This window comes from Mastomys coucha, unplaced genomic scaffold (assembly GCF_008632895.1).
Source record: "Mastomys coucha isolate ucsf_1 unplaced genomic scaffold, UCSF_Mcou_1 pScaffold8, whole genome shotgun sequence".
Classification (NCBI taxonomy): domain Eukaryota; kingdom Metazoa; phylum Chordata; class Mammalia; order Rodentia; family Muridae; genus Mastomys; species Mastomys coucha.
In genome coordinates this window covers 74,692,625-74,701,901 of record NW_022196914.1, presented here as the reverse complement: position 1 = coordinate 74,701,901, position 9,277 = coordinate 74,692,625, and positions in this window count along the sequence as shown.

Sequence of the window (9,277 nt, the reverse complement as noted above, 5' to 3'; positions counted from 1 at the left end):
GGGGGGGGGGAGTCCCCCAAGTCTGAAGGCTATCTTGCCAGTAGTGGTGGGCTTGGTAAGGGCTCCTCTGATTCCCATCTCCTGCGAAAATGCAGTGTGTTTAAAAAGAAGTATATTGTACTCCTACTCAGCCAGTGGCATTGCATGTGAGCCAATGAGAACTCGAAGCTGCGATAGCTGAAAAAAAAACAGTAGAAGCTTGGTGCCAAGAGATTTTCCAGTAAAATTGCTTGGCGGGGAGGGGGTGGGTCATGAGGGGGATAGAATACAATGATCAGACGAAGGCACAGACTTCACGGGAAAAGCTTGGCAAGTCTAATTCCAGAGAAACAATGCGAATGAGAGCTTCTCTCTTCTTTCCTAACGGGAAATGTAGCTGTGGGGAGGGAGCGGGGCGGGAGGCTAGTGCCCATGGCTGGGGAGGCTTGGGGTGCACAGTGGACACGCTGCTGACATTTAGCCAAGCCCAGGCTAATGGCTTGGAATTGCTCTTTCATTTTACATTTACTCTTCTAAGCTGGGGGTGTCTCCCACGCACCACACATGCAATTATTGTCGGGGGTTTTATTGTTTGTTTGTTTGTTCGTTTTTTTCGTTTCTGGTTTGGGCTTCTCTTTGGAAAATTAGCAGAAGTACAAATATTGTTTTTGTTTTAAAAATTATTCAGATGATTTCCTAGAAGCAGCCTGAAAGTCAGTAGGTATAAGTTTCCCAAGAATTGCTTATGCAAAAAAAAAAAAAAATGATAAGAAAGTAGAAAGCCTTTAGGATTCATGGTGTGGGAAAAGGGAAGGCTGAACTAGACATGGTGGCTCACAGCTAGAACCCCAACATTCCAAGAGGGTGGAACTCAAATCTGGTCTGGACTATCAAGGACTGGGGATATAGCTTAGAAGTAGAGAGCTCAGCCTCACATGCTCAAGACACTGGGTTCCAGCCTCACAGAAGGGGTGGTGAGGGGGAGTGACTGTTGAATATAATTAATCACAGAAGGCTTTGCCATTCTCATTACTACACAGATCTGAAGCCCCCCCCCCCTTATGTGAATTTACATTGTTACAGGCAGTCAGGGATGGAGTAGAGGGCCTGAGACCTGCCTGACCCTCTGTCATAAGCACACCCTGTGTTAGGGCTCGTGTGTTTGTTTTCTTTCCTTTTATCCCTCTGAAGGAAAAATACTTAAATTTGAAATGGGTGCTTTTTACAGACCAAAACTTGCATCATATGTTCAAAAGCTGTGGCAAAATTCCTTTTTGGCAGGAGCCGTGTCGCCTTAGAAAAAGTCAGGCGCTGATGTGTGTCCCCAGTCAAGGACGAACCTCAGCTTCCCATCTGGTATGTCCACTCAACCCGCTGACTCATTTTGGACTTGTTACTGGGAATCAGAGGTCTCAGGAAGGTGTGAGGCCAGTATATCACCTCAAGGGTACTTAGTGCTCCTGAGTGAGGGAATGGCCCAGCTGTCACCCCTGTGGCCAGATCACTATTTTCCAAACAGGATGGATATACGATGCTATCCCCACTGAACATGTCTAGACATTCAGCAATTCATAACTTGGCTATCTAAAACTTTATTTCCTGTATTGAAAAGTACGTCTCCCAAGCTTCTCATTATACTCTTTGTGACAGTATTCCAAAATCGGCCCAAGAAGGAAATAAAAGCAAATTTAAATGAGGTGGATATCACATACAAACTAAATTGGCTTCATCTGCTATTCATAAAACGGAGAGCCAGTGGCTGGAGAGATGGCTCTGTGGTTGAGAAAACTTTCTGCTCTTTCAGGGGACTAGAGTGCAGTTCCAAGCACCCACACCAACAGCTCACTACTACTCATTACACCAGCTCAAAGGGATCCAACACCCTCTTCTGGCTTCTAAGGTGCCCGCACTCTCATGTACGCATACAGACATACATATAAATAAAATAAATCTTTAAAAATATCCTTAGCTGGTTGGAGAGATAGCTTATAGTTAAGAAAAATGACTGCTCTTCCAGAGGACCCGGGTTCCATTCCCAGCACCCATATGGTGGCTTTCAAATGTTTGTAACTCATGCATGTGATACATAAATACATGCACAGACAAAACATCAATACACAGAAATAAAATTTTAAAAATATCCTTTGTCTTAGATCAAAGTTTCTGTGATGAAACATTGTCTTAGGCTTTCCATTGTTGTGAGAAGACACCACAACCAAGGCTTATAAAGGACATTTAATTGGAGTTGGCTTACAGGTTCAGAGGTTCAATCCATTGTCATCAAGGCGGGAGCATGGCAGAGTCCAGGCAGGCATGAGGCTGGAGGAGCTGAAAGTTCTATATCTTGATCCAAAGGCAGTCAGTAGAAGACTGGCTCCCACATGGCTAGGAGAAGGGTCTCAAAGCCCACCCTCATAGTGACACACTTCCTCCCACAAGGCCACACCTTGTAATAGTGCCACTCTCTAGGCCAGGCATATATAAACCACCACAAACATGACCAAAAGCAACTTGGGGGGGAAAGGTTTGTTCAGGTCATATATCCTGAATCACAGTCCATTGAGGGAAGTGAAGGCAAGTCAACTGGGGAGGGAACCTGGAGGCAGGAGCTGATGTAGGGACTATGGAAGAATGCTGCTTACTGGCTTGCTCAGCCTGAATTCCTTTGGCACCCAGGACCATCATCCCAGGGATAGCACTACCCACAGTGAGCTGGGCTTCTCATGTCACCAATTAAGAAATTCCCTACAGGCTTGCCTATTGCCAGATCTTATGGAGGCAGTTCCTTGACAATTGAAGTTCACTACCTCAGATGACTATACATGTGTCAAGTTGCTATAAAACTGGACAGTACCTCCTTAGAACCAACAGGTTGAAAGGGTCCCAAATATCAAAGAACACACTACCATCCCTTGTGGCCATGGACCTATGCAGGCATACAACCCATTCTTGGTCAGGTCTGAAACTTCCTAGCTTTACTGAGACCCACTCAAAGCACTGCTATAATCTAACAAACTAAAAATTCCTCTAGGTTAACAAGTAATACCAAAGTGTTTTAGAAATTACTTAATTTCAATCCAAGACTTCTAATCCAACTTTGATTATTCATTTCCCAGATAAAAGATACACACAAACTTTGTATTTATAATAAGTCGTAATCAGTACTAGAGCCAGGCAGATGTCTATCTTCTATGCTATTATGTCTATTTCCCTGTCAATAACCCCACTATATGGTTTGACATGTTTTGTCTGCTCTTAACTCAATTAGCCAATCCACGTGGCCATTATTTTAAGATTCTTACCCCATGGCACCTTCTCCTTTCTCCACCTTCCTCTCTTCCCTCTTGGTCTCCCCAGACCCAAGCCCAGGAACTCCAAACCCTGCCTATGCCTCTTCTGCCTAGCTATTAGCTGTTAGCATCTTTATTTAACCAATAGTTTTAAATTAAGGAACAAGGTTACATTGGATGTGTGGATTCTCTCGTTCCTGGAAGTAACCAGGACTTGGGGGCCAATATTTAGTATTACAATACATACAAAAGATTAAGCCTCAACACCAAAACAAAATGGAACTTTTGTGAACTGGGAAGATAGTATTTATGTATACGTCAGAGCAGAAATCAATCAACTCTTCTATGAATACCATTTGGACTGAAATCAGTAAATTACCACTCACTGTTTTATGAACACCTGATACATCTGAAATACATGTACAGAGAGGGAGAGAGAGAAAGAGCAGAGAGAGGGAGGCAGAATTCTTTACCATGGAAGATTTGTGACACTGGCCAAATTTGAAGAGCCTACTTGAGACTGGGTTGCTAATCAGTGTACCTATTTCACTAAACCTGATTGTTTTAGTTAATATATGGAATGTTGTGCTTAGGCTTGTGCCTAATGTATGTTCATTGCTAGGGATAGCTAGCAGCCAACCAAACCCACAGAAGCCAACCAAGCCCATGTACATAAGGACTGTGGGAACCCGCCTGGGTCAGAAAGTCTTAGCTGTTGAAGGGGAGAATGTTGGGCTACTTGCATTTACATTTTTTTTTTGTTGTTTTTTTCTTTGTTTTTGTTTTTTGTTTTTTGGGTTTTTTTTGTTTTGTTTTTTGGTTTTTGGTTTTTGGTTTTTGTTTTTTCTTTTTGGTTTTTTGAGACAGGGTTTCTCTGTATAGCCCTGGCTGTCCTGGAACTCACTCTGTAGACCAGGTTGGCCTCGAACTCAGAAATTCTCCTGCGTCTGCCTCCCAAGCACTGGGATTAAAGGCGTGCGCCACCACCGCCCTGCTTGCATTTACTTTTGGCTTGTTTTCCCTGTGTTCAGGTCTTAGTTTGGGAGGCAGCAGAGACCTGCCTATGGGGTGGGTTTCTGTCATTGTGTGTGCCTGTAGCAACACTGGCTGCCTGGAGCATCAACTTAGGGTTCTGGTGAGCTGCCCTGGCCACTGAAGTTGGTCCAGTGATGGACATCCACAGCAGAACAGTTCCTAAGTTCTTCTCTTAGGCCGTTCCAGTGAAAGAGTTTTGAATTCTTCAGCTGTGCAGCTGATGACATGTACCCAGAGCTGGAGATAAATATCTGTGTTTCCAGGAGAAGTCTTGGGGAATAAAGTTAAAGTTATAGAGGAAGAAATAGAGAAAGGAAGAAGAGGAGGAAGAGGAGGGGGAGAAGAGGCAGGAGGAGGCATTAACTTTTCTTGGCTTAGTTGTAGCAATCAATATATACTCCTCCTTTAGGCTAATTTAGTTTTATAAGTTAAAAATCAGGGTTCTCTTCCATTCTCTAAAATGTTGTGAATAAGAGCTTCTCTAAGATTTACAAATATCTGCTGTGTCCTAAGATCAGATTTAGAGACAACTAAAACCAGAAACTTCTGGCTTGCTCTCTTCTGGAATAGACACTGAATGCTCAGGATGTAGACCACACCCTTTTCTCTTGGAAAGTATTTCTGAGGCTCAGGATATGCTCTTCCCAACCCCAGACAGTCACCTTTGTAGAATGGGGTATTGATTCTCTGTCCACAAGTCATGAGGACACTGTAGACCTAGATCCAAGTGAGGCCAATCAGGTGTTTCTTCCAAAGAATTCAAACCAATAGCTAGCTGATTCTCAGGTAGCTGGGAAGATACTGTATTGATTCGGGAGCCATAGGAAGCCATATTCAGCAATTTGACCAGAAAAAAAAAAAATCAAAGAAAGCTTGTCTTCAGTGAGAGAAAGGAGGAGAAGCCCCTGTCCTGAGAGCAGGGAAAATTCAAGGCAGAATTTGTTACCATGGCTCCCAGGCATAGTCCTTCAGGCTGGGCCATCTCCCTGCTTTGGGCTCAATGAGATCCTCTTATCCTTATACCACCCCACACCCAGCTACACATATTTTGCTGCAGCTAGCTCAAACTGATTCCTGTTTCTTCCATCCAAAAGAAACTGAAGTAATACCAGCAAATATCTTCTTGATGATTTTAGAGCTCAGATATTCCCTTAACAAATTATGGGCCAAGCAGTTCCCTGTCTGTATCTTACTTTCAAATCCAAATGTTGATTTGTGCCTTCCCTAACTGAGGCTGCGCATCTAGAAGAGGAGGGGGTGATTCCCCACACTACGAAGTCACACAGGATCCACATGGACTTAATTGGGACAAAAGTCAGAAACACTTAGAAATATCTTCTTCCCTTACTATGCTCTGTAACTTGGTATTAACATATAAAACTGGGGTGTAGAGAATGATTTAATGCACTTGCTCACCCTGTTTTTGCTAAAGTAAAATTTTGTTAAATAAAACACAATGATTTATGAACGTTCAACCGAACGTTTTGCAGACTGCTTCTAGGAAAACTAGGAAAGAAATGGAAGTTGTTGATTTTCTCCAGCTTCTCTTCCTGTATTCTCCCTTTGGGGCCTCAACCAGCCCTCTACACATCTCCCCCAGAGGATGGTCTCTGACAAACTATATTACAGCGGGGTGTTAGTGACAATTTGTTATTTCTACTAGTTGTGTTCTCTCTCTCTCTCTCTCTCTTTCTCTCTCTCCCTCTCTCTCTTTCTCTCTCTCTCTCTCTCTCTCTCTGTGTGTGTGTGTGTGTGTGTGTGTGTGTGTGTGCGTGTGTGCGTGTATGTGCGCGCATGCTCGTGTGTGTGTGTGTGTGTGTGTGTGTGTGTGTGTGTGTGTGTGTGTCTGGAGAGAGCACTGTGAATGCAAAGAAATGACTCTCTAATGCCAGTTCTTGGGCTCCAGTGTGGATTGACAGAGTAACTCTGGGAGATTGTCTAATTGTTCTGAAAATTTCTTGATTTTCACATGAAGCCTGAATACTTGGGGAAGAAGGGTGAATATAAAATAGATTGACAACATCCAGAGTGGCTTTTGTTATTACATAGTCCTAAGGAATTTACCTTTGCTTTATTATTCTTCGGACTGAATAGAAGCTAGGAACAGAAGAAGGGTAGGTTGGGAAATGAAGTACTGGAGTCAGTAAGGGCTCTCCAAACATGTACATGTATGCATGCTTGTGTGCATGTGTGCATGTGTGTGTGTGTGAGTGTGTGGTGGGGATAGCTAAAGAGGTATTAGAATTGGGGGTGGGGGCGTGGGTAGAAGAGACACACACTTTTAAGGCATAAGCTCCTAAATTATAAAGCCATGATGCCCATAGCTAGTCAGGGAAAAGTTGCCAACCCTACCATTGCTCTGCAAGTCTTAGGTCCCGTTTTTACAGGAGAAGAGGTGGGCTCCTCTTGCCTGAGACCTAAGATCCTCAGCCTGGCTGGGCAGCAAATAAACAACTGTTCTTCCTCCACTGTGGGCTATCTAGCAGGAGCAAATAAGCTGTACTCAATGAGCCACTGATCCCATAAGGATGGACCTTGAGATATCTACCTACCTTTAACATAGGCTCAAAGATGAACCTGTGATCAGACCCAGGAGAGTAGCATTGGCTGGTGTGGTTAAGCCTTCTCCCACAGGTTGGTTGTGGTGTTGGGGGCTACATGCAACAAAAAGGCCTGCAGGGATGGAATTGGATTAGCTGAGTGCTTGTGTTGCTCACTGATGCAAGGGCCAAGACAACCATGCATTTCACTTTCCTTGGACCTCAGCAGGGCCTTTTGTTTGGTCAGCAAAGTTGATCTTGGGCAGGCTATGGACAGCATGTATGGAAAGGGCATAGAGATATCTAAACAGTTTCAAAGGCCTGAAGTCTATATAAAAGGGTGAAGTTACTATGAAAATTATTCAAATCAAAAATGGAGTTACTATGTGGTCCAACAATTCCAGTCTAAGTATATAACCTTCCCTATTAAAATCAGAATCACAGACCAGATTGCACACCTTTGTCATGGTGCCATGATTCACAATCATCAAGAGGTGAATACATATCACATCAAGATGAATGAATGAGCTGGGTAGTGGTGGCACACACCTTTATTCCCAGCACTTGGGAGGCAGATTTCTGAGTTCGAGGCCAGCCTGGTCTACAGAGTGAGTTCCAGGACAGCCAGGGCTATGCAGAGAAACCCTGTCTCCAAAAACCAAAAACCAAAAAAAAAAAAAGAGAGAGAGAGAGAGAGAGACTGTATGAGGGGGAGGTGTCTAAGTTCTTCCTCTTCCTAGTGTCTGGGATCAAATCCAGGGCCTCACAAATGGTAGGCAAGGGATGTAAAGTAGTCAAAATCATAGAGAGGAGAATAACAGTGGCCAGGACTGGGCTTAGAGCCATCATGGAAGTTTTTGTTCTATGTGTATAGAAGTTCCATGTGTGTATCATTGTAGTTTTTCAGGATTAAGAAAAAAACCTAGAAATTATTGTGCAACAATGTGGGAACAGCTGGCTACTACTGGCCTGTAACTTCAAAGTTGTTATAATGGTCAATCTAATGATATGCACTAGAAAACCACAATGAAAAGAAAAACTCACTCAGGTGATCTACAAGGAACAAGCAGTTTCCTCCTCCTGAGAAGGGGTTCCTGGGAAAGAAAACACACTGGATAGAGAAGGTGGGGCATGTTCCTACCTGAGGTGGGAAGCCTTCCGACACATTTAACAAACCAAGGCCCATGTCTGGGCTGTTTCTCTTTCAGAAGCAGCCCCGTAAGGCGCCCCATTCTTGGGTCTTGTCCTGCACTCCCTGGGAAGTAAACAGAGCTGGGAGGTTCCCTGTTCTAGGAAAAAGCTAATCAAATGATCCAACCGCTCTGCTCCTCGTTTGGAACCCCGAGAGAGGTACCAGGAAACACAGTCTTGGCTGAGAGAATGTGGCTATGAATAAGGAAGGCTGTCATAGGCAACTGCTGTCTTGCTTGGGTTCAATCCAGCTCTTAGCCTTTGCATGAGGACCCATAGTAGGTAGCAGCCAGGGGGGCTGGAGTCAGACCAGATTCAGGGAACACAGTCATCCAGTCTTCCGCCTCTGCATTTTGGAAGAGAGTTGGACTTCTATCATTGTCCCATTATTTAGTGTTTGGGATAGGACCCAATTAGCCAGAAGACGAGGAGCTGGAATTTCTGCGAAGGTGGGCTGTGGCATCAAGAGACAGTTATGAAGTCTGTAACCCCAAACCCTTCGAACAGTTTCCTAACTATCCTCGGGAGACACTCTTGGCTGAGATAGGAAGGAGGAGTATGGTTTCAGAGAGATCGGCTTCAGAGAGATCAGCTTCGCCCTCGCCCTCGGTGGTGGGAAGCAGCGTTCCTGTGACCCAATTTCAGCCTTTGCTAATGAACCATTTCAGAGCAACCGAAGTTTCTGGAGTCACTGATAATTGCATAAATTTTCCTCCCTCCCTCCCTCCTTCCCTCCCTCCCTCCCTCCCTCCCTCCCTCCCTCTCTCTCTCTCTCTCTCTCTCTCTTTCTCTCTCTCTCTCTCTCCTCTCCCTTCATTTAATCTTAAGTCTCCATCCATGACGCCCCATTTTTAGTAACACACTGGATCCTGCCAACATCCTGGGGCTGAGTTTGCCTTTCCACTTCTAGGAATTTCCATGGATGAGCGGGCGGGGGTCCAGGCTGCCTAGATGTTTCTGAGTGTGTGTGACCATCAAGGAGTTTCCAAAGTCGGAAGGTTGAGGTCAAAGGTCTATCTCTCCCAAGCACCTGAGGTGAGTGGCCCCAACCTCTTCAGAACAAGATCCCCAGTTCACCTCAGCCACAAGGTGATCTGGTGCCAGAATTGTTTTTAGTCACTCTAACCAATCTCCAGGCCCACATCAATGTAACATCCAAAAAGGCAAGCATTTGGAACCACAAACCCCCACGGGAGGACAACAGGGCTCTGTGATGATGTGGTTTATGGAGCCTCATTTTTT